This window comes from Lepus europaeus, chromosome 12 (genome assembly GCF_033115175.1).
Source record: "Lepus europaeus isolate LE1 chromosome 12, mLepTim1.pri, whole genome shotgun sequence".
Taxonomy (NCBI): domain Eukaryota; kingdom Metazoa; phylum Chordata; class Mammalia; order Lagomorpha; family Leporidae; genus Lepus; species Lepus europaeus.
Window position 1 is genome coordinate 99,358,947 of NC_084838.1, and position 25,789 is coordinate 99,384,735.

General features: G+C 55.6%; 1 pseudogene; it reads left to right on the forward strand.

Moving 5' to 3' along the window:
* The window catches only part of LOC133771080 (large ribosomal subunit protein uL10-like), a 123,554-nt pseudogene extending 113,015 nt beyond the window's left edge, over positions 1-10,539 (forward strand).
* The last annotated feature ends 15,250 nt before the right edge of the window (positions 10,540-25,789 follow it).

The window sequence follows — 25,789 nt, forward strand, 5'->3', positions numbered from 1 at the left end:
GTGAGACATGGGTGGAGTTCTAGGCTCTTGGCTTTGGCCTGGCCCAGCCCCACCTGCTGCAGCCATTTGGAGAATGAACCAGAGGAAGCTTGCTCGCTCGCTCGCTCTCTCTCTCTCTCCCTCTCTGTAACTATGCCTTTCAAATAAATAAAATAAAATAAAAAGAAGGCAATGTCTCTTCCACCAGAGGGGACCCCAAGCTCCCGTGATGGATGGAGTCCCGCTGCTGTCGAGGTTGGCAGGTCTCACGGGAGCGAGGCCGCACCCTGGGACTTCAGCGGAGCTGCTGCCACCGGCAGGTGGGTCGTTCAGCAGTAGAAGGAACCAGAAAAGCCCTGCTGAGAGAGCTTGCAGCACCAAGCCCACGTCCCAGCCTCTGGCTGTCTTCCCCGGAAACAGAACCTCCTGCTGCCCCTGGGTCTGGCTAGGCCGTGAGGGCTGACTCTGAGCCTCACCTGGAAGGATCTTAGGAGCAGCCGATGCCCAGGTCCCAGCTAAGAGTGGCTGGGATAGGACCCAGGGGGCAGGGATGTTGGAAGCCTCCCAGGTGGCCCCACACATGGCCAGGCTCGGGGGGCAAGGGGGAGCTCTGGGCCTGGACAGCATGCAAGGTGTCCCAAGGGAAGGGCAGAAGAGCCCCTCCCCAATAGAGGCCATTACAGGTCCCGCAGGTGCAGCACCTGAGCTTGGGCAATGCATCCACGTGCCCCGCGTCCTCCACGTTCTTGACTGCATTTCCTCTCCTGATTCCAGCTTCCTGGGAGGCAGCAGGAGCTGACTCAAGAACTCGAGTCCCTGCCACACATGTGTGGGAGACCCAGACCAAGGGATCGAATCCCTGGCTCCAGGCTTTGGCCCAGCATAGCCTGGCTATTGCAAGCATTTGGAAAACATGAGAGCTTGCTCTCTCTCTCTCTCTCTCTCTCTCTCTGCCTTCAAAATAAATAAAATTTTTTAAAATTAATTTTTGACTAATTTCTAACTAATTATTTTAATTAGTAAAGAATACAGTTATAACCAAGAACCAAAATCCAGAACTGAAAAAGGAACGGATTCATAAATTTAATGACACAGAAATAAAAAAAAAGATTCTGTCTGTTCAGCGCTATTGTCATAAGCCAAGGAAAATGTGTTTTCCCTCCTGTGACAAAGTATTGGTTTCCTCAGTGAAGGAATGATCACAGTAAGAATTTTTTTTAAACTTTTATTTAATGAATATAAATTTCCAAAGTACAGCTTATGGATTACAATGGCTTCCCCCCCCCCCATAACTTCCCTCCCACCTGCAACCCTCCCCCCTCCCGCTCCCTCTCCCCTTCCATTCACATCAAGATTCATTTTCAATTCTCTTTATATACAGAAGATCAGTTTAGTATATATTAAGTAAATATTTCAACAGTCTGCCCTCACATAGCAACACAAAGTGAAAAAATACTCACAGTAAGAATTTAAAGCCTAGAATGTAACAGGGAACTTAGCAAAGAGTTCTACTCAGGGGAAAAGGGAAACCAAGAAACTTAGGAACAAATATTCGACGTCCGCCAAGTGAGCACAGCACATCTCACACGTGTGAGCACCGCCGTGCACAGCGGCGGCGGCAGACACACACGGCGGAGAGCACGTGGCTGGCACAAACCGTGGCTGCTGCCTTGTGATGGTTAACTTTCCGTGCCTCTCACCCGGGGCCAGGGGATGCCAGAGAGTGGGTGAGCCTGATTTCTGTGGGGGTCTTTCTGGAAGATATCAGCGTTGAAGTCAGCAGACGTAAAGCCCACGGCCCTCCCCAGTGTGGTCAGGTGCTGCCACGTCCTGGGCTGCTGGCACAGAACAGAACCAGGGAGGAGGGACAACGTCCCCGTTCCTGCCAGGGCTGAGACCCCCATTCCTCCTGCACCGGGACACTGTAGCTTCCGGTTCTCCATTCCTTCCACCCAGCCTGGCACCCACGCTGCAGCTGCCCCATTGCTCAGGCCCCCCGGGGTGGGACTGGGCACGATCCCCTGGCTTTGCTGGGCCTCCAGCACCCCATCAGACTTGATCAGATTGGGGCATTCTCAGCCTCCATGAGCGTGTGAGCCAAACCTCTCCCAGTGGCAAGTTCCTCCCCGGGAAGGGGGCAATGACAGCTCCTGTCTCCCGGTGGTTGTAAGAATCACGTGAGACTCCAGGGGCTGGAACCGGGTGTGGCACGCATGACAATGCTGATAGTCATTCCACATGTAGGAGAACAAGGGGGACACAAATTCCCACGCAGTATTGCTGGAAGTGCAACTGGCCATTGCTATCCTCAGGCGGGGCCCAGGACCCCTCATGGATGCTAAAATCCACCTGCTCCCATCCCTAATGGCAATGGCATAGTGTTTGGTTTCTTCATGCACTCCTTCTGAGTGCTTGAGTCGCCTCTGGAGGACTTGCAGTACCCAGTGCGATGTAGGTGCTGCGTAAATGTTGCAACGGACTGCATGTGGGGATGACGTCTGAGATACGTGGTGACGGGCAGCACGTGGGCTGTAGGAGAGTGGAGTCCCTCAGAGCCACCTGCCAGGACCCCTGCTGCTTCTCCTTCCAGGAACTGCTCACAGCTGTCACCCATGGGAGGACCCGCTGCTTGCTTTCCAAGGGGTGAGAGGGTGTGTGAGTATGAGTGGGTGTTGCAGGGTGTGTGTGTGTGTAGGGGCGTGTGGGTAGGGATGTGTGTCTGGGTGACTGTGTGTGTGTGTGTTCTGTCGTTCGCATTCTCCTAACCGAGGTCCCACCACCCCAGTGTGGCCAGCTGCAGCCCCTGGTCTCTCTCACTTACAGAACCGGGGACAATGGGACAGAAGTTCCAGCATCCTGTGTAGCCAGGAGGCCAGCACCAGCCTGTGCATGTACGAGCTCCCAAACTTTTGGCATTTCTGGGCCCCTGAAGAAACACTCTGCGCCCCAGGAGACCACGCCACGAGCCCCGGCCATGAGCAGCCTCATGCCGTGGTGGCCTTTGCCCCTCTCCTGGCCAGTGGGAAGAAGGTGTGTATGTGTGTGCCTCGCGTGGGTGCCAAGTGCCACGGAAGCAGTCACTGGGAAGTGATGCAGTCATTCTTTATTATTTCTTTTTTATTTATGTATCTGAAAGGTGGGAAGACATGAGAGAGAGAGAGAGAGAGAAAGAGAGAGAGATCCTCCATTTTCAGGGTCACTCCCCAAAGGGCCATGGTATGTCCCAAGCAGCTGCTTCTTTTTGTTTGTTTCGTTTAAGTTTATTTATTTATTTCAGAGGCAGAGTTAGAGAGAGAGAGAGAGAGAGAGAGAGGTCTTCCATCTGTTGACTCACTCCCCAAATGGTCATAAGGGCCAAAGCTGGGCTGATCCAAAGCCAGGAGCCAGGAGCCAGAAGTGCAGAGCCCCAAGCCCTTGGGCCATCTTCCACTGCTTTCCCAGGCCACAGCAGAGGGCTGGGGACAGCCACGTCCATGTCAGTCTGCTTTCAGTGCTAGATTCTCTGCTAATGCACACCCTGGGAGGCAGCAGTGACGACTCTCGAGTCCCTGCCACCCATGTGGGAGATGGAGATTGGGCTCTTAGCCCTGGTCATTGCGGCCATCTTGGGGGTGAATCCGCAGATGGAAGAGCTCTCTCTCCCCCTCTCTCTCTGTATCTCTGCCTTTCAAATAAATAAAATAAATCAAAAAAAAAAAAAAAAAAAGCAAGTGCCCGCCTCCCACCCAGAGTCACCCAGGGTGGCTTTGCCTGTGGAGGTTTCTGAGTTTCCCTCTCTGTTATGGTCCAATGACTCAAGCAAAGATAGGCCCAATCATTATTGGGGTATGGGGTGTTCCCGGATGGGTGAAGACACGGACGACCCCACACTGACATTGGCCAGGCACATTGCACACCCTGCCCGTGGTCACAAGCGGCTTCTATCTCCAAATGCCTACAGGCAGGAAACCTCAGAGTGAAGAAAATCTGTTGGCTCATTTATAACCAAAAAGCAGACATTGACCCTAAATCTGCCCCTGGTGGGCTGGAGACACAGCCTTGGGCCCTTGAAACTGACCATCCTGTAGGGGAGAAATTAACACATAAAGAATTAACATATTAACCTAGGATGAAATTAACATGAAATGTTTGCAAATTGTGACAAATCCCATCTGGGACGCACAGGGTGTGCTGAAAGACCACCCCGGGGAGAAGAGCCCTTCAGATGGAAGCATCTTACAGAAATCCGTCAGTAGGTGAGGGTGAGGGGGCGCTGTTCTGGGCCCAGGCAGGGCTGCAAACAGGCCTCACCCCAAGTCCACGCACGGCAGCACCAGGAGCCCTGGATGTGAGATGAGCTCACCCCTTCCCAGCACCAGGCTCTGCATGCCACGTGTCCCCGCAGAACCCTCGTAGGCAGAGGCTCCGTGGCCGCAGTGGCGGGCAGCATGGCAGTTTCCCAGGGTGCATGACCGGACAGGAAGGGCGGCCTCAGCTTTCCAGGAACTGGCCTCTTGTGCTGACATAAAAGCCGCCGTTTCTCATCAACTACTCAGCGCGACCCAGCCGGATCAGAAACCATCGGCTCGGTGAGGAGCGGCAGGTGGAAGGGAACAAGCAAGTTCACAGTCACGTTTCTCTCTTGTGATAGTTCAAGGCAAGGAGACCTTTTAACCAACCCTGGAGCAGCCACAGAGAACCAGGCACAAGGCAAGGAGATGGGAGGCTGCGCCCAGGGCAGGGGTGGCCTGGGACCTGTCTGTCCTCCAGCAGGTAGGTGGCATGGAGCGCCTTCTGCTGTCCCTGTGAGATCCCACATTGCAAGCAGCTGGCTCTCTGTGGGCCTGCACCAGTGTCCCAGTGCCACATCCTCTCCCCAAAAGCCCTGTGGGAAAGAACCTTGGGGGTGGGGTGGGGTGGGGGTGGACTTGGAAATAAAAAGGGCTCACTGAGCTGTCGCAGATGGCAGCCAGACCCTGCGACAGGGCCACAACCCTCCAGCAACAGGCCTAGATAGCATCGGCCAGACGTGAAGCTAAGAGCATTTTTACAGCAAAAACTGGGGGGAGGAAGGCGCAGCTGTTTACGCTGAACCTGCCTTGGGCACAGATAAGAGGGTGTGATAACAGGAAGGCGTGGAAAGGCTGGGGCTGCTGGGCTGGTGGGGTTGTAAGAGCAGGAAGCAATGGTGCCTGCCAAGGCTTGAGTCAAGGTTTCCCGCTGGGCCCCTGATCGCTCCTGTGTCGGTGTGGATCACAGCTGTTAAGTGAGTCCCTCCCCTTATCTCCCCACCCTCAGCTCACAAGGTCTTGTCTTTCAGGGGCCTGTGACCCCAAGGCAGGGTTCCACCAGGGGATGCCTCGGAAATCTGGGCCTGGCCACATCACAGGCCTCTGAATTCCAAAGCTTCTTAAGGATTTAGTACCAACACGTGACAGCACGTGTGTGTGTCGTGTGTGTGTAAACCTTTTACGTGACCCCTTCTGAGAGATTTTCAAGCATTCTTCCCCAATGTCTGCTGTGGCTTCACCCCAACATCAGGGTTCCGTAATGAATTCCTCCCGTTTCATTTGCTTCTTTGGACAGATCTTGTATCTCACTTTCACACTGTGCACGAGCATCTCTTTTAAAATAAAATTTCTGTCCACTCCTAGCCCTTCCCGTCCTTTCCCCAGGCCTCAAGAGGTGACATTGCTAAGATTGTCCAAGGCGGAGCTGGCACTGTGATATAGTGGGTAAAGTCGACACCTGCGGCGCCGGCATCCCATATGGGAGCCAGTTTCAGTCCTGGCTGCTCCACTTCTGATCCAGCTCCCTGCTAATGTGCTTTGGAAGTCAGCAGAAAACAGCCCAAGTCTTTGGGCCCCTTCCACCAACATGGGAGATCCAGATGAAGCTCCTGGCTCCTGGCTTCAGCCTGGTCCAGCTCTGGCCATTGCAGCCATCTGGGGAGTGAACCAGCAGATGGAAGACCTCTCTAACTCCAACTTTCAAGTAAATAAATAAATCTTAAAAAAAAAATTAAAAAAGAAAAAACTCTCAGGGATGGCAAAGACCATGAAGCGGCCCAGTAAAGCCAACACCTAAGACCCACCCTCACGCTGAGTATGTAAGATGTCACAAGATGTCCCCAGCACTGTGCCTACGTGGGGCTGTCACCAGGGCAGCAGGACACTGTAAGCTCTGAGGAGGAAGCAACTTCGCCTGCCTACGGCACCCAGCACCGGCCCTGGCACAACTGGAAGCCCGTACCATGGGATGCTCTGAGGCGAGTCTCTGTCTGGCCTGGGTGTAGCACATGTCAGCATCAAGCTCCTGGCCTGGGCCGCACCTTGGCAGTCAGATGTCTGCTCCCACCTTAGCGGCTGCTTCCCGACACGGGTCAGCCTCGCAGGACACGAAGCCCCTCCACCTGTCGGCAAGACCCCACCCCCCGCAGGACTGGGAAGGTCTGAGACCCTGGCCCTTTCTCCCCAGATCTCTCCCAACCTTAACTTCGCAGGCCCTCCCAGGCATCTGTTTGGATAATGGAGCAATCAGAGGCCCAGGCACAACCCTTCTTCCCCCTAAGGGGTGGAGCCGGCCACGCGTGGGCTGTCACAATCGGCAGGTGCCCTGGCGCCCAGCGGGGAAGTCTCATGGCCAGAGAGAATTATGCGAACTGAAGGAGCCCTCCCACGGTTTCCTGTGCACAGAGGGGTGGGACAAGGAACAATGTGCCAACAAAACCGGGATACAGCCCCCTGCGTCCCTCCATAAATCAAGTGCAGCCCGGCCCACGTGGAGCCCAGCGTGTGCGTGGGGTGTCCAGGGCATCCGGCTGCTGACCTGGCCTCCACCTCCTGCGGCGCCCAGAGAGGGGACACAGCCGTGTCACAGCATGCCCATCTTTGTTGCCATGCCTATTGTCCTGAGGGCTTTACATCAGCCTGCTGGTGGCTGTCTCTCCTCAGCACTGTGCACAGGGGGACGGAGGTGGCTGGCCCAGGACTGGGGGCCCAAGAGGCGCCCCACCCCCAGCTCCTTTCCCTCATTCACTTCTGCTTCCCTACCCCCCCTCCTCATCTCCCTCTGCTCGGTCCCACACCAGCCACAGCAGAGCAGCTGCCATGAAAGCTCACTGCACCACACCTCACATCGCGGGGCCCCTGGCTGTCCTCAGGCGAGCCTTGCCGGTGCTCCGAGACGGGGCAGAACGGAGCCTTCCCTGCGGCCACCTGGACTTGCCTGCCGTCCTGTGTCCACAGCCCTGGCTGTGACAGGCTGGGGACTTCTGCAGTGGTCGCCACTGGCTCCCCTCCCTGGGGAGACCACTGCCCTGCCTCGGCTGCTGCTCCCCCAGAGCCTGAATGTGTCTCCTGTCTGTGTTCTCAACCCTCAGACTCCCCGCCAGAAACCTCCAAGGCCCCTTGCTCCCGCCTTGCTCCTGCCACCTCCCCAAGGCACTGACCGTGACCGCCAGGGCTGGGCACAGGCATTGCCACCCCACAGCTCCTGGAGATGTCATCCAGCAAGGGGACCATCTGCCCCTGCAGAGAATTTCAGCCCCTCCCACATAAAGACGGACGGAGGGGAGCTGCCAGTTCCAGTCTTCACTGAGCCCCTGGCGTGCAGGAGTCCAGAGCCAGAAAGCAGCAAAGATGAAGGCAAGACCACATGCACGGGAGGGCAGAGCAGCCCACGCAGGCATCTCTCAAAACCCCCGACAGAGCCAGGTCTCCCCAGGGCTCAACAAGAGTCACTAGTTCCTTCCAGCAGGACGGGTCGGGTGTGGCTGAATCCCAGAGCCCCTGAACGGCCCCTGCACTGCTGGGTTTGGCTTCCACACCCCTGCACCCCATCCTCCCACCTGGTCGATGCTCTCTTTTAAGTCAGATTTCTTAGTACACTCCACAGTTGTAGCTTTCTCCATGGCCCGTGGGACAAGCAACATCCCCAGCAGCTGGGTGGGGAAGAAAGCTTAATCTCTTTGCGCCTGGCTGGTCTCCACACCCTGTGATGACATGGAGGTACCCGGACCAAATGCCAGGAACACATGTGGCTGTGGGTGCTGGGAAGTCACCTGCCCCACATGCCTCCTTGAATTTCCAGGACACGCTCCAAGGAAACCCCAGAGGGTCACGAAGCTCCATGCTGCCCAGAGGACACGGGCAACAGTGCCCTCCTTAGAATGTCAAAGCACTGTCAGTCTCCATCCTGGGGGAGAAAGCCAACAATGGAAAACGCAGCTGCGCGATCAGTCCCTGCATCCCTGTGTTGAGCCAGGAAGCGTCTAGGGCCCAGGGAAAGTGACTCGAGAGACAGAGGGGTCGTAGATCCTTTTATTCCTGAGTGACCATGGAGCACAGACGTCTGCGTTTTCCTCCAGCACTGTCCACTTCAGCCCTGTGCTTTTTCTTCCCAGTCTCTACCGAGACCTTGCACCTTCTGACAAGGAGGCACAGAGCCGAGGCAAGCCAAAGTAGTCGGCCCCAGAGGCAACCTCTCCCCACCTTGGCTCTCCAGTTGCTGCTGCTCCCCGGGTCCCTGCTGGACACTAGGTTCTGGACGCGCCCTTTAAAAGCCCATGCAGTGGAGCCCTTTGGGACACGTGCTCCATCAGCACTCACAGGATAGGGCAGTTGATTTGCTTATCTCATCTGTGTCACACACTCAGTGGCCTAAGACGGCACATCAGCCCTTACCATCTGCCCCGGCTCCCGTGGAGCAGGAACCCAGACAAGGAGCAGCAGAGGGTCTTGTCTCTGCCCCGTGGGATCTGGGGTCTCCGCTGGCCAACTTGAAGCAGTGATAGAAACCATCCGAAGGTTCCCTCTTAGGTCCAGGGGTCCATGCTGGCTGTTGGCTCTCGGATGGAACATCCCACACAGCTACTGCTAGTGGCCTGGGCTTCCTTACAGAACGGCACAGGGGTTTCGAGAGCCAGTGACCATGGCTGGCGCCATGGCTCAACAGGCTAATCCTCCGCTTTGCAGCGCCGGCACACCGGGTTCTAGTCCCGGTTGGGGCGCCGGATTCTGTCCCGGTTGCCCCTCTTCCAGGCCAGCTCTCTGCTGTGGCCAGGGAGTGCAGTGGAGGATGGCCCAAGTGCTTGGGCCCTGCACTCCATGGGAGACCAGGAGAGGCACCTGGCTCCTGCCATCGGATCAGCGCGGTGCGCCGGCAGCAGCGCGCCTACCGCGGCGGCCATTGGAGGGTGAACCAACGGCAAAAGGAAGACCTTTCTCTCTGTCTCTCTCTCTCACTGTCCATTCTGCCTGTCAAAAAAAAAAAAAGAGAGAGAGAGCCAGTGACCAGAGGATGAAAACCTGGAGACCAAGGCAGCACATGTAATGACTTTTACAATCTGACTATGGCAGTCACATTCCATCACCTCTAATGTGTTGGGTGAGACAGTTACAAGGGGGAGGAACACAGCCCCTCCCCCTTCAGTGGAAGATGGGACGCGTAGAGATGAGACTGTCTTTGGAAAACACCACCTACCACAAGGACGAGCAGGTCCTACCGTCTCCATTCCCTGCACTCAACACTGCCCCTGCACTGCCTGCCCATCTTCAGTTCTACCCAAAGTCCAGCTGTGTGTCAAGAATCATTCCTGCTGTGCTTCTGTGTAGTCTGCCCTCTCCTGCCAGGGTTCAGGTGCTTTCCCTTGGATTCCCGTCCAGGAGTTTAAAAGGGAGGGAAACATCCAGTACCTTCCGGGGGGCGCCTTCCTGAAACGTTACCCAGACGTGTCTCGGCTCCTGACTGCTGACGAGGAAAAGGAATTCCTCCGAGCAGACGGCGGGCTCTGCTGTGAGTAACCGCTGGCATGCTGCTCCTCCTCCGTGCTCCAGGTCTGCGTGCTGCAGACGGCTCATGACGGGTCACCCACGGAGCACAGCCTTAGCATACCGCAGGCCGGCCCGCCCAGGGCAGCCGCCTCTGCAGCCAAGCGGGAGAGTCCCGCGGCCACCCTCCACAGCCCGCCAGACGCTGTGACAGTGGCTGTCCCGCCGGCGGCCGGGCCTCAGGTGGGTGTCCAGCCATGATCTAAGCCCCCAGTCATGCATACCTCTGTGATGTTCCGCGCCTGATGGGCACAGCCCAGTCAATCCCCAAAACACCAGGCCCCGGGTGACGAGGCTCCTGTGTCTACCCACTAATTGCAGTGTGCAGTGAGCTGTGTCTGGCCACAACTGCAGCGTTCCATCCAGACAGACTACCCGGTGTCTCCCAGCTCCAACACGGGAGTCATTCTTTACGTCTCGCCCACCGGTGTGAGGGATCGGGTAACGCAGACACGCAGCTCACGACCCTTTCCCGGGGCGGGGTGGGGGGGTCCTCACGGAATGACGAGGTGGCCAGCCGGCTGCCGCCCCTCTGTGGAGATCACACAGGCATGTCCCTCTGGGCACCCAAACACTCTGAGTATTTGACTCTCTGCACCCTGCACAAGCAAGTCTACAAGACCCGAGGCAGACGGCACAGCGCGAGGGTGGATTTATGCCTTCTTTCCAGCAGATTCTTATTCACCTTGAAGAACCCGCAGGGCCGCCGCCCGGAGGAACCCACATGCTGCCAGGCATCCATCAGCCCTGAGGCAGAGCCCCCAAGGACAGCTTTGAGCTGCAGCCCCTACAGCTGGGGAAATATAACAGCCCGCACAGCCAGAGAAGGGAGGTGAGCCGGCGTGGGCTACGCATGAGTGTTTCCCAAGAGGCAGTAGCAGGAAAAACATTTCTATCTAATCGTCTCTCTTCCAGAACGCTCAGCTTCTGCACGGAGCTGATAGGAACACAAGTCCGGGAAGTAAGAACTCGATGCAGGGTTGGGCCGAGACACTCTGTTCTGGCGGGCGCTGCACAGTGACGAATCCCTTGGGCGCTCTGTCCAGAAGGGACCCATGCGGGCAGGCTGCAGACAAAGCCACCCAGAAGCTCGAGATAGGGGGAGAGAGGCCGGTGGGGCTGAGCCACTGCTGTCTCGGGTTCTGAGAAGGGGGCTGACAGCACGCTGGAGCCGCCCCCACAGGTGAAAGTCCCACAAGCTGCATCGCGCCACTGCTATAGATGGGACAGCTCTTTTCTCTTTGGAGGGGTTTGGGGAGGCATTGCTTTGGGGGTGGGGTCTTTAGAAAACCACAGCTTATTGCTGTGGGGGTGGAGGGGTGTGGGGAGACACAAACATAAACAAGACTTGCCTCCCCCAGTACTGTGCACAACGGGAACCCCTAAGAGGAGCAGGTGACGTGTGTGTCCCAACACAGGTATGATGAGCAAAGTGCAGAAGAAAATAAACTCCACCGGGAACAGTCGAGGCTTTGCTAAGTTCTGTCCCAAATGCCACCTGGTCCTTGATGCTACATAGCTGGACACATCAAAGAATGAGAGAGAGATGGCTCTTGGTCACAGTGCTTTCTCCTAGTTATTTATTGTCACGATCACTCTTTTATTTAAATAAAAAAAATATTTATTTATTTATTCAAAAAGCAGAGACCTTGCATCCGCTGGTTCACTCCCCAGATGGCCACAATGGTCAGGACAAGGCCAGGCCAAAGCCAGGAGCCAGGAGCTCCAACCGGCTCTCCCAGGTGAGTGAAGGGGCCCAAGCATCTGGGCCATCTTCTGCTGCTTTCCCAGGCTATAACAGAGAGCTGAATCGGAAGAGGAGCAGCTGGACACCAACTGGCAGCCCATATGGGACCCTGGCGCTGCCGACGGCGGCTTAGCCTGCTGCGGTACAGCACCGGCCTCTGCACGATCACTCCTTTTTTTTTTTTTGACAGGCAGAGTGGATAGTGAGAGAGAGAGAGAGACAGAGAGAAAGGTCTTCCTTTTGCCGTTGGTTCACCCTCCAATGGCCGCCGCGGTAGGCACACTGCGGCCGGCGCACCACGCTGATCCGATGGCAGGAGCCAGGTGCTTCTCCTGGTCTCCCATGGGGTGCAGGGCCCAAGGACTTGGGCCATCCTCCACTGCACTCCCTGGCCACAGCAGAGAGCTGGCCTGGAAGAGGGGCAGCCGGGACTGAACCGGTGCCCTGACCGGGACTAGAACCCGGTGTGCCGGCGCCGCAAGGCGGAGGATTAGCCTAGTGAGCCACGGCGCCGGCACGATCACTCCTTTTTAACCTTGGTAGACTTAGCAGAACCAGACTGTGGGTGCTTGACTCAGAGAAGGCCCCGTTCCCTCGGGCACCCCGTGCAATCTGATCCAGGGAGGAGCAAGCGCCACATGACGACTGAGCCACAGCTCCTGGGTGCAGTGTTAGGGCAGGCTCACGGTGGAGGCAGGGCCGCCCTCATCCCCAGGTCACCAGCACTTCTGAGCAGCTGGCCGCAAACGCAAGGGCATCTCTGAACTGCCAGGTTCAACATTGTCTAGGATAGCTCCCAGCGTCCAGGAAAGCCCCATATTCACAATCAGAGTCCCACAGCGAGGGCACAGCTCTGGACCAGGCAATGACGAAGCCTCCACGTCCTCGGGATGAGTTGGTGTCCTGGCTCGATGATGTGTGACCGACCGGGGAGGCTTGGCTGAGCTTCAGGGGGCCCCGAGTTTCGACTGGGGTCTCACGGGTCGGCACGACTGGTGAACCCGGCCCTTCCTCTGCTGCTTGGGTTTCTCCATATTAACTTGGATGTTGACTGTCCTGCAGAGGCCCACGTGTTACAGCTTTGGTTCCCAAAGTCTTATGTTAACGAGCTCATCAGGCAGAAATGTAATCCAATTACCCTGTTTGGAGGTGTGGCCCTGGAGAAGTGATTGGATTGGGTCCTTGGTGTGGCACTAGCCCACCCGCTGATCACCAGCCCCCATCCCGAGTCTCCTGTGTCAGCATAAATTCAGGTGCGATCAACGCCCCGCCCCCAAGACACCCCTATCCCCATCACTCAGTAGAGTCCAAGGATTTAGAAGATACTTCTCAATAACCCAAGACAAAGGCCACTCAAAGGCTCAGACTCGGAGATTTCTAACATCACGGTCTTCTCTCCCAGCCTCTCCCAGTCTCCGCCTTCCGTGACCACTAAGAAGGATCCCACTGGGGATTTCCCGGACTCCTCTGGGCGCCGGCTCTCATCGGGCTCCCCCGGCTCTCCTGACTCCTTCCCCTCCAGTGTCACACGTGGCTGCTAACTCTCCACACAGCCACAGCTGGGCTCCTCTGCCAGCCCCCAGAGCCAGGCCTTCTGCTTCTAAAACAGCTGCACTGGACCCACACACCCCCGTTTCCAAAAATTCAACCTCCTGAGAGGCGACTCCCGCTTCTGCTCCTGCTCTGGGGCTGACTCAGAGTCTCTGCCTTAGTCACCCCCAGGCGCCGAGGTCAGCCCTGACTGACCGCCCCCCACACACACACACCCATGTGTCACTGCTTCCCTCTCTCAGTCCTCCTGGAAGGCTTCGTTTGGCCATCAGAGCCCCGCCCACCTCAATGACTTTCACCTCTGCTCTCCTCTCTCCACTGAAGTCACTCCCCACCCCCACGCGGTGGGCGTCCTCCTACTCACTTGGGAGTCTGGATGCACTGGGGAGTGCCCAGCTCCTCGTGAAATCTCATCAGAGCGAGGTTGTATCTTCCCACGTGCTGTTAGTCTCGGTTCTTAGCTTGGAAGTCCCTTCCACACTGCTGGTACCCAAGAGTGACTCTCAGCAGATAGCTGCTCTTACGTCGTAGACAACCTCACTTCTTTATTCCTACACAACTCCAGGTCTCTTCGGAACTTTAGGGATGTTTCTACCTAAAAGTAGGGTCACCTCCAAAAAATCAAATAGAGCAAAAGGTTGCCTCCGTCTCAAAGATGTGACATGAGATTTGAATTATGGGTCCTGGTCAAGTCATTCAGGGAGCTATTGATGAATCTGTTCTCAGTGGGCTGCAGAAGCACCTCGTGTTGTGGTTAAACATCGCCAAAGGACAGGGAAACAAAATAATGAAACAAGGGGAATCTGGCTACACAGACCTACGGGTGTGACTTAAGCTGGAGTGGCATTTTCCCTAGTGGCACTACGTGGCTGTGGATGTGCCATGCATGTCTTGTTACTCAGACTCGGGTGAAGTGACAGACATCATTCTGGGGTATGTCAATCAAATCATGGGAAATTCACTAAAACAAAACATTATTCTGATGTAGAGATGCTTTAAAATCCATGTGAGGGCTTCGAAAGGATCATGGAAAATGCAAGTTGGGAAAACAGTCTGCCTAGGCTTCAACATTTTTGCAAAAAATAAACATCTTTTAATTCCATTTTCCCATGATCTCATTGAACTGCCCCCATGACAAGAGTGTCAGGTGTCTCTTAGTATTCATTCTGGTGGATATTTAAGCTCCTTTTATTTTTGACACTCGGTTTCTTCTCGAAACATCTTTTAAACTTTTTCCCACCAATGAATCTCTGAATGAAATTCAACATTTCAAATTAGATGCCATCAACCAGAAGTCATATGTTGTTCTGTAAATTTTCCACCAGATCTTTTTTATTCCCTCTCCTTTCTTAAATGTTTATTTATTTTTATTTTATCTGAAAGGCAGGAGCCGGGAACTCTATCCGATCTCCCATGTGGGTGGCAGGGGCTCAAGCACTGGAGTCACCATCTGCTTGCTGCCTCCCAGGATACGTTAGCAAGAAGCTGGATGCTAGAGGACCTGGGACTCAAACAGGTGCTCTAGTATGTAAGGTTGCACCTGCCTCTCCGCCTGATCTTTGCATCTGAACAGCTTCAGCTACCAGGGCACCCACCATGGTGCATTGGTCTAGTGAGCGCGTGGCAGTGCCGCAGAGCAAGCCTGGGGCAATGCCCACGTGCTCTGGCGAGGGTTGGAAAACCCATGGAACTACAGGTCGGCGGAGCGGGCTGCAGGAACACAGCAACCTCAGCCCGTTTTGGAAATGGTGGGCTCCCGAACTGTCTGCCCTCGCCCCCTGTGCTTGTCACCCAGAACACCTGTGCCCTGAGACCCAATACCGAGCCAAGTCTAACTGCAAGCCATTGCTAAGCCTGGTCAATGTGTTGCCCTGCAAACTGCAAATAAAGGGGTTCGTGGTTACAGTGCTCCCTGACACCTGCAGAGGCCGCGGCATGGACCCCTCATGGGTAGCAATGGCATTTCCATGGAGCCTACAGGCACCATCCTGTAGACTTTGAATCTCTGTTGTCTATAATAGTTAACCCAATGGAAAGCTCAGGCAAGTAATTGTGGTGCTATATTGCTTAGGGAATACCAAAGAGATAAAGATCTGTGCATGTTCAGTACTGACGCACTTTCGTTTCCAAATGCTTTCTATCCACGGTTGAATCCAAGGCGCAGAGCCCACAGGGGTAGAGGGCCAGCTGTGTGCAGAGACACCTTCCATTTCAACGCTGGTTACTGAAAGTAACTCCAAGCTCATCGAGGTCATCATCGCTGTGCCCCCTGGAACTACTCAGATGTATAATTGCTCTGTGTCAATAAAAATAACAAATTAAATATGTGTGCCGCCAGCGGAGGACTCTGAGAATGAACACACGTCCCGTGAGTCACCAGAGACCTGGCAGGGGCTCCCAGCATCTTCACTGCCATAGCAAAGCCCCGCTTTGCAACCCTAGCTCCTCTGAGGGGTCAGGGTGGGCATGCAAGATCTCAGGACAGTCCTGGCCCTTCTTCTTAGGGCGACCGCCTTCTTTGCCTCTCACTTCTCTCCTGAAATGGTGGGGGCAGCACAGGCCACCTCGGTCCACTGGGGATGCCTGGTGATTGACAGCAGATGCTACCTGGGTTGTTGTGGATTGCAGGATCAGGGAGAAGGCCTTGGGATCACCGCCTAATCAAAGTACCCAACGCAACGGGCAGCCGAGGTAGCAGTCACGTTGCCATTTGGGACTCCGGTATCCCCCATCCAAGTGCCTGGTTAGAGTCCCGGCTCCTCTGCTTTCAACCCAGCTGCCCGTTAATGCACACCCTGGGAGGCAGTCGATGACAGCGCAAGGACGTGGGTCCCTGCCCCCACACGGGAGACCTGGATGGAGTTCCGGGTTTCAGCTTGGCTCAACCCTGGCTGTTGCAGGCACTTGGGGAGTGAACCAACGAGTGGAGATCTTTCTGTGTCTCTTTGTCTCTCTGCCTTTCAAATAAAATGGAAATAAAAAGTGCCCATGGCACAGGGGGGAGGATAGATGAGCCCTGTTTTCAGCACTAGGACACGGTTAGAAGGACTGTTGGGAGCTTCAGCCTCCCAGCCTGGGACGCATGGAGCACGCTCTGGATTAGAGTCCAGATTCTTCCAGAAACTCACGGTGAGGCAGAGCTCAGGAGGGTGGTGCACCTCTCTGCTTCCGTTTATTTGCCCATTAAATGGGTTTAAGAAGAACACCTGCTTCCATAGGACAGCTGGGTGACCAAGGAAGAGAATGATAAAAGCATTTACGCAGGGTAAAGGGGAAGAAATGGTAACTGCTGATGGAGACATTGTTTATTCTTTAATGTTTGTTTCCAGATGAAAGTAGCTGTCCTTCGTTGGAGAGACTGGCCCTGAACTTGCCAAGGTAGACACTGAAATAGGCAGGCAGAGAGACATGAGACACTTGACCTGTGGGGTCAGAGGTATGACAGGTCAGAGGTCAGACAGGTGTCCAGCCAGGGAGCCTCGGGAGCTGTCCGAGAGCTACAGGAGCAGGGATGCGATTGTTCTCTCCCGTTGGCGTTGTACGTCCTGAGCAGCACCCAGATGCAGGGGCTGGGGCTGTGGAAATGAGAACAAGATAGGCTGCCTCAGGGAAGCCTGTTTTTAAAGGCCCTTCTCTCCCAGAGGATGGCCCTGTGGCCTTGCTCAACTCACACCGGCTTTGGCAGGGCCTGTCTCCCTTCCTTCGCTCCCAGGACACGTGGTCTGCACCCCCAGCTCCCTCATCCCAGGCTCCCTGTTCTGGCACCTAATTTGTCCCCACTTACTGGACAACAGCTATGTTTGGAACGTGGTTTGTCTTCACCAAAATGCGTGTTGAGGCCTCATGCCTCGGGTCACAGCATGCAGGTGATGGGGACTGTGGCTTCTGGAAGGATCTGCCTGCATAAATGAGTTCATGGTTGCCTCCAGAGCCTGGGTTACTTCTCTTGTAACCCAGGATTAGGTCTCGCAGGAATGGATTAGAGACCACAAGGCAGGTAGCTACAAAGCAAGTTCAAGTCTTGCCTGTCTCACTGTGGATCTCTCTCTCTCTCTCTCTCTCTCTCTCTCTCTCTCTCTCTCTCTCTCTCCTCCAGGCTCCCCTAGTATGGTGCTGTCTACTGTGAGGCCCTCATGAGAAGCCAACACCAGCACCATGCTCTTGGGCCCCCGCCACCATGAGCTGAAATAAACCATTTTCCCCTACAGAGCACCAGCCTCAGATACTTTCTTACAGCACCAGAAAACGGACTAGGACAGCAAGCAGGGGAGCAGCCGAGCCTGGTCAGTCTGTGCCACCCTCTGGAGCCAGCATTCCCAGAGACACAGCGGTCTCGTGACTGCCTTGGGGGTTACGACCTCCTGCACAGAGCGGTGACACTCTCCAAGTTCACCACTCCTCCTCTTTGGCACCGCCTTTTTTTTTCCTCCTGGTGCAAGCTGGGTATGAGCTAAAAAGAGTATTGTCTCAGCAGCGGCTCTGTGTACCTTTCCCTAGGAACCTGCCCCCCTCGGAGCTTCCCAGGCTTATCCTGTGCCCCCAAAACATGATGATGCAACCAGTCACTGGCAGGTCCCCTCGTGCCTCAGCCAGCACAAAGGTCTTTGTCCGAGGTCAAAACAGCCACTGCTTCTGGCTTTCCAAGAAGAGGCGAGCGAGAGCAACCCCCGAGAGTGGCAACAGGCAGGAGCTTGTCGGGAGTGTTTTCACACGCAGGGAAGATGGGGCCTGGGTGGTTGCGATGCCAAGGTAAGCAGACGCACCAGCACCTCGTCAGAGCCCCAGGGGGGCGGGAAAGGGAAGCTGGGAGCCGAGCCGAGTTTCCACCACTCACACACGGACGGACGGAGTCCAATTCGCAGCCCCAGCTGCAGACACCTCCCCAGACGGCCTAGCCTCGGGGCTGTGGAGATGCCAGACTGGGGTTTCTGGTGCCGAAGCAGAGAGGGAGATGTTAATCAGCTTAAGGCGAGGGATATTCACATCACGGCTCTTCCCAGAGTGTGTTCTCCAAAACCTCCAAACAATGCATGCACACACACACATGCACGCACACACACACATGCACACACACGCACAGGGGCCGCCACCACTGCTTGTCTCCTCCCAGGTTTTGAAGCAACATCAAAGTGCCGAAATTGCCCTTTGCTATTCCTCCCAGAGTAGGAGCTATGCCACACACATTCACATGCAAAGTCAGGATTAAAAACAGGGTCTGCCTGCTGTGCCTGCCCTGCCCGGCTCCTTTGTGCCAGGCTCTGCGAGAGCCTGTCCCCAGATGGGCAGGCAGGGACACTCTGGCTTCACAGGGCACACCGGCTTGCAGGCACTCGCTCTTCGGAGCAGCGTCATGGACAAATTGAAAACGGCACACTGAACAGCTCTGTGCCTTTCAGAGCGGGCCGGCGTCTCTAACAGGCTTTTCAGAGGACGCAGGGCATGGCCCAGAGGAAGGAACTGCGCAGTGCCCACCCAGGCTCTGCACTCCAGCATGGACCTGAGTGTCCACTTCCAGCCAGTGTTGCATTCGTTCCAACTGTATGGCTGCCCGAGGACGCCCTGGGTGAGTTCCGAGAGGAAATGTGGCTGTCAGTGGGGAGCACCGGCATCTCACCTGGAATTCCGACCCCCGCCCTGTCCTCCCTCCCTGCTGGGGCCAGTGTCCTTGGCTCTGTCACCTGCAGACCCATCCCAGCCCCACCCATCTCCCCTGCCCACCACGGACTGCATGGCAAGCGAGGCTGCCTGCCATGGGCCTCCATGGGAGCCCACGCACATGCAAAGCACAGCACATGATGGCAGGAAGACCACCGGGGACTGCCTCAGGGAAGGGCCAGACAGCCCTGGCAGAGGGGACCGCGTTCCACAGCTGGCCCGAAACCTGGCTGAGCAGAGCCAATCTGATTATTTTGAAAGGAGGGCGTGGGATGTTATTTTCGTAAAGTGGTATGTTCCACGGCTGATACCAAATACTATTAAAGGCCAAAGCCAGAAGATTTCAAACCAAAATTAGGGCAGGGGGTTGTCCCAGTTCAAGGGCAAGTGGGAAATTTTTAATCCATGCTGGCAATGCCACAGACTCACTGGGCTCACGTTGGGGAAGGGAGAGGGGGAGAGCCCAGGGCCAGGAGGTCTCTCCCATGGCTGCGAGGAGATCTGGCCCCGGGATGGCCACGGAGGCTGCGGCACTGAGTGGAGAGGCCTGGGGCTGAGGACTGGGGGGGACATAGAGTTCTGGATGCTTCCAGATGCTCCTCTACACAGAATCCCCACGAGACCTGAATTCTGGAAGCTCAGCTTTGCCGATGAGCATCCTGGAGGCAATTCACAGGCACGCGGCGGAGCAGGAGGCAGCGGGGGTGCTGTGGGGTGTCAGCGTGCGAGTGTCGCCCAGGCTGAGCGAGGCAGCTGTGCAGGGCCGAGCACGGCCGCGTTTCCATCCACACACAGCCTGGCCACACCGTGACGACGCTGTGCAGCCCAGCCCTTTCCTGGCCGTGAAGAATGATCACGTAGGATTTGCCATGAGCAGCCAGAGACTGAGGGGTGCTCTGCTCTGAGTGCCCAGGGACGCGGGAAAGCATCCTGCAAGTGGGGAGTGTGCGGCTCTCGCAGACCAATGTCTGCTCAAGGAGCGCTGTGCTACAGGCGGGACAGTCACCTCCTTGCCGGCCTGTGTGTGTGCAGTGTGTATGTGGTATGTGTGTGTATGGTGTGTGGTGTATGTGTGTGGTGTGTGTGATGTATATGTGTGTGGGATGTGTGATGTATGTGTATGTGGTATGTGGTGCAGAGGTATGAGGTATGTATGATGTGTGGTGTGTGTATGCTGTTTGTGTGGTGTGTGATGTGTGTATGTGTATGATGTGTGGGGGTGTCGTATGTATGATGTGTGTGTGCTGTGTGATGTGTGTGGCGTGTGTATGTGCATGGTGTGTGAAAGTGTGTGTAATGTTTATGGTGTGTGTATGCTGTATGTGTGTGTGGTGTGTGATGTGTATGTGGTGTATATGGTGTATGTGTGGTGTGTGAGTGTGGTGTGTGATGTGTGTGTGGTATGTGTGGTGTCTATGTGATGTGATGTGTGTGTGGTATGTGGTGTGTACGGTGTGTGTATGCTATGTGTGTGGTGTGTATGGTGTATGTATGCTGTGTGTGCTGTGTATGTGTGTGATATGGGTATGGTGTATGTGTGCTGTGTATGTGTGTGATATGGGTATGGTGTATGTGTGCTGTGTATGTGTGTGATATGTGTATGGTATATGTGTGGTATGTATGCTGTGTGTGTGGTGTGTGTATGCTGCATGTGTGGTGTGCGCAATGTGTGTGTGGTGTGTACGGTGTGTGTATGCTGTGTGTGTGGTGTATGCACAGTGTGTGTGGTATGTGTATGCTGTATGTGATGTGTGTGGTGTGTATGCTGTATGTGATGTGTGTGATTTGTGTGTGATGCATGTATGATGTATGTGTGATGTATGTGTGGTGTGTGTGTGGTGTGATGTGATGTGTGCTGTGTGTACAGTGTGTACAGTGTGTGTGGTGTGTATGCTGTGTGTGTACGGTGTGTGTGGTGTGTATGCTATGTGTATGCTGTGTGTGTACGGTGTGTGTGGTGTGTATGCTGTGTGTATGTGTGTATGTGGTGTATGTATGCTGTATGTATGCTGTGTGTGTGCTGTGTATGTGCTGTGTGTGTGCGGTGTGTGTGGCACGTGTCCCCGGGCAGGAAGCCGCACTCAGGAGGCAGAACTGAAGCCTGTCGCTCTGACGTGGAGCGTGGGCCTCCGCACTGGTGTCAGCCCTAGCACAACCGCCTTGTCCGAGGTTTGTGTCTCCACAGTGAGATCCCAGTCTAGAGCCGAGGCCGCCCCAGCTCGGCTCACATGGGAATCGGCGGGGCCGTGCTGGGCTGTGCTGGGCGGTGAACCGGAGCTCCAGCGGCCAGACGTTTAGACCTGCACTGCTCGCCAGCAGGGAGGTTTTAGGGACCCCAGCCCAGCCTGCAAGTGGACAGGAGCAGGCTGGCTTCCGCTCCAGCTGGACTCCAATTCAGAGAAAACAAACGATGCACTTCCTGTCTCCAGCCCCCAGGCTCTTCCCTCCTTCAGATGAGTCACTGCTGCCCAGTGAGTGGCACTTCACTGCCTAGGGGACCTGCCCTGTCCTCTGGGAATGTGGGCCGGGGTAGGAGGCGGAGAGGCGGCTGCTGGAGCTCACGTCTGCCCAGGCCTGCCTCAGATCTGCCTCTCTGGGTCCCTACGCCTCAGCGGTGCGCAGCTCCACCTGCACAGCGCAGAGCCACAGCCGAGACGAGGAGGCTGGGCCCTTGTGTTCAGGAAGCAGCTCCGCCTTCTCCACCCTCTGCCCTGGCTCTGCAGCAGGCCCACGTGCAAACCGCACAACAATGGGTGCTCGTGAACGAGAGGAGGAGCCGCTGAGCAAGCACTTCCTGTGGGCCAGGGACGAGGCAGGGTGCTCGCCTACCCGGTGACTCCCAGGGGACATGGAGTCCTTGCCCTCTACCCCTGGGGACCAGAGTCACAGGGCAATGAGCCCCAGTGAGAGCGGGAGAGATTCCAAGGCTGCCCCGCTGATGCCAACCCCAGCACCCTTTGCACCCGCCCTCAAAGCTCCTGCGCTGCTGCTGCTGGGGTCCCTGGCCTCTCAGAAGGTGTCTTTGGGGGCCTGCACATCACTCCTGGGTCAACGTGCTGTTCATCAGCTTCAGAGACCCCTTACTTAAGTGGGCTGCCTTTCCATCTAGCCCTGCGCTGGGGGTGGGCTTTGCAGTCAAGGTCATGCAAGTAGCAAATTAAAAACACTCCGTGGTCACGACACCCAGCTTGTGGCCAAGACACCTGGATCCACATCCTGACTTAGGACATCCTCGCCTCTGGAAGCCTCAGCTTGTGGCTCAGACACAAATGGAGACAGGATCTGCATGTCCCAAAGGCCCAGAGAAACACCCCGGTGGATGGTGACAAAGCTGACACCTGCAGCTCCCCAACCACACACACACACACACACACACACATCCCTGTGCTGTCTCTTCCAGCCCCTCTCCTGTCCCAAGCCCTCAGCACCCTCCTGCAGCCTGACCTGGGTTCCCAAAGAGCCCCTGGCCCAGGCAGACCCTGAATGTGGAAACTCCTCCCATCCTTTCTTGTGTCTCTGCCGTCCGCTCTGAGCCCCAGGGCTGCATGCACTCCAGTGCTAACGGCGGACACGGGGCTGAAGGCTGCAGAGGCTGTGGTTGTCAAATGTCACCTCCTCCAGTTACAGCTAAGGAGACTGAGGCCCAAACACCAAGGCATTGGTCCCCGGTCCCATGCCCAGCTGCACCTTCCATCTGTCGCTCGTCACGTCTGCGACATTTCTCCTCCCAGCCTGCTTTTTCACCTGGCTGCTATGGCGTAGTTAGATGCTCCCCAGGGCATCACATGCTGGCAGCTTGGTCCCCAGTGTGGTGGTGTTGAGATGGTGTTGGTGAGACATGATGCTATCTGCCCTGGGGCCCTCCCCAGAGCTGAGCCCGTGCAGGTGCCAAGCCCTTGAACCTGTAGAACTGTGTGCTCAATAAACCTCTCTTCTTTGTAAAGTTCCAGCCTCAGTATAGGAACAGAAAATGGCCCGACACCCCGGCTGCACCTGGCTCATTAGAAGACAAAGCTCACTCCCTGATGCATCTGGAATGGGAACTCCCTAGTCTGGGGACCCCTCAAGCCTCATTTCTCCACCCCACCTAGAGATGAGTCCACCAGGACTCACCAGCCTCCCACCCAGATGAGGAGCTGTGGTTTCTGAAGCCCCTTGCCCACCCTACAAGAGAGAGAGATGAGCCACTTCCCCACCCCGACTCCACAACCTCCAACCTAGGGGCTGAAGCCAGACTCCGACCTCACATCCAGGTTCCTGCTTGCCAGAGCAGAATCACCGTGCAGAACACACAGACAAGTTGGGAAGCCCAGAGGAGCTGGCATTGGCTTCTGGCTGTGCCCCTTGTGGGAAGTCTGCATACACTAAGCCCCGGGGGGCCGGTCTGCTACCACAGCCTCTGTTCTCACGCAGAGCTCAGAACCCCACTTTGCAAGCATGTGGTGTGCAGGTGTCTGCCAGCAGGGCGCCTGTGCAAGGCGGTCGAGCAAACATACCTTAGAACTTTTTTTTTCCTCCCAACTGGAAACTGTCATGAATAACCTGATTTCTATCTTTATAGGGTTTTGGCCACAAAGGTCTGAGGCTTCCATATGATCACATTTCAGTGGAGCTGGCTGGGAAGCTTGCACTTGACACAATGTTTAATCTTCACACATCAAAGCACACAGTGCTGCTACATTTGTCGCCTTTGTTACCAAGGCCCTCCTTCCAGCTGCACGGGCAAGAGACCCACCACTCTCCCACACAGGAATTCCCCCCTTCCCACCTCCAGGCTCCCAGACACTTCAAAGCCATTTTGCAAAAGAAATTAATAAATAAAAAGGATACCGAATAAGGAGGGAGGGGAGCAAGAGTAAGGGTTTTGTTTGTTCCTTTGCAAAATGTTGCACTTCATTAAAATTGTGGAAGTCGGATCCGTCCTGGCTTCTGGGGAGTCCACACAGGAAGCAACTTTCTTGTTCCACTTTTAATAAAGGCAGAATCTGTGTGTGATTACCTAAACTCCCTACTCCAAGGAGCTCAGCAGGTCTGGAAACTGCAAGGGCAGGAAGGTGTGGTTGGTTGGTTGCAGTTGTTCCTTCAGGAAAGGCAAGGCTTAGAATGGGAGCAGAAAGGGGCTGGCATTGTGGCATAGTGGGTTAAGCTGCCACCTATAATGCCAGCATCTCTTACAGGCGCCGGTTCGAATCCCAGCTGCTCTACTTCTGATCTAGCCCCCTGCTATTGTGCCCAGAAAAGCAGCAGAACATGTCCAAGTGTTTGGGGTGCTGCCACCCACATGTGAGACCTAGATAACACTCCTGTCTTCTGGCTTTGCCTGGCCCAGTCCCAACCATTGTGGCCATTTGGGAAGTGAACCAGCAGATGCAAGATATATCTCTCCTCTCTCTTTCCTTCTCTCCCCCCCACCCCCCCGCCCCGCATTCTCTCTCCATCTGTCTCTCTCTCTCTCTGCCACACCAGGAGCCAGCAGGGCCACAGGGGCCAGCCCTGATCCTGTGCACGCCCCGGGGGGTTCTTTGTCCTCACAGCGCTGCCTTCCATTCCCGCCACAGGCAGCTGCATGCTGAGGCCCGCACTACTGGTGACCAGAGGGAAGGCATACTTGTGTGTCCACACTGTTCCCTCCGGGCGCTGGCCATTGTCCACCCTGGATTCTGCTCCCTTTCACCCAGCCACATCTCCTTCCACACCCCAATTGAACGCTCAGACCTAAGTGGACGAGGCGCCCTGCCACAGTGTGGACGCAGCTTGAGTCTGGGCCTCCTGAGCTGAAATGCAATCCCCTTTGTGTGGGATGAAGAGAAAGAGACTTCCCCAAGCTGTGGCGTTGGAGCCGGTCCTTTGGCACGTGATGAGGACTAGACCAGGTCAGCAGGGCGAAGTCCCGTGATGGAGTACGGGTGCTTATGTAAGACCAGAGGACATGTGCACACACACACACACACACTCCCTACCTCTTCACCAGCAAACCCTGGACCCTCCAGCACTGTGAGCTAAATAAACTTGCTTTCTTTATAAAGGAGCCATCTCTGGCATTTCCTTATAATGCCTAGAGGCTCGCTAACACTCCCCGTCCTTCCAAGGGAGATGTATAGAGTGAGCCACAGAAGCACCCGCACAAAGCATCAGACAGAGACGCATCAGCCACACGCCATTCCAGACGACCAGACAGGGTTCACAAGCCAGTGTGGCCTGGGCCTCTGACAGTAGCTCCGCTCAGGAGAGCCCTGGGTTTCCCATTCAACTCCTCCTCCTCCGGCCACCCCGAAACTCTCCAGGAAACCTCAGGGCTGGGGATGAGGAAGAAGGAAAAATAGAAAAGGTGTCCCCTTCCCTCTCCCCCCATCCCCAGGTTCCCATTGCCATCTCCAGCTGGAAAACCAGGATGGATTGTCCTTGTGTCTTTTTTTTTTTAAGATTTATTTATTTATTTGAGAGTCGGAGCTAGAGAGAGAGAGGGAGAGACAGAGAGGTCTTCCATCTGCTGGCTCCCTCCCCAAGTGGCTGCAGCAGCCTGAGCTGGGCTGGGCTGAAGCCAGGAGCCAGGAGCTTTTCCAGGCCTCCCACACGGGTGCAACGGCTGAGGGACCATCTTTTGCTGCTTTCCCAGGCGCATTAGCAGGAAGCTGGATCTGAAGTGGAGTGACCAGGACTTGAGCTGGCACCCATAAGGGAACCCAGTGCTGCAGGTGGAGGCTTCACCTGCTACACCACAGTGCCAGCTCCCTGCCAACTGTTTGTAACCCAAGCAGGTGCAGCCAGGTGGGGGGTGGCCAGGGTGGGGGGCAGCACTTGTGGCTTCCTCCCAGCAGGGAAGGACCCAACACAGGGACATTTAAACAGGCAGTGGAGAAAAAATAAAGTTGTGTTTCCATTGCAAACATGCACATTATACTTATGTGGGGTGTGATGGCAAACACAAGGCTTTGCTCAGTAAACATTGGTTGAGAGAGGGAAGAAGTTTATTCTCATAGAAACAAGACATTGGGGTTAAGTCAGGTGCAAAAAAAGCCACCTCCAAGTTCAAATGTCTGGGGACGTG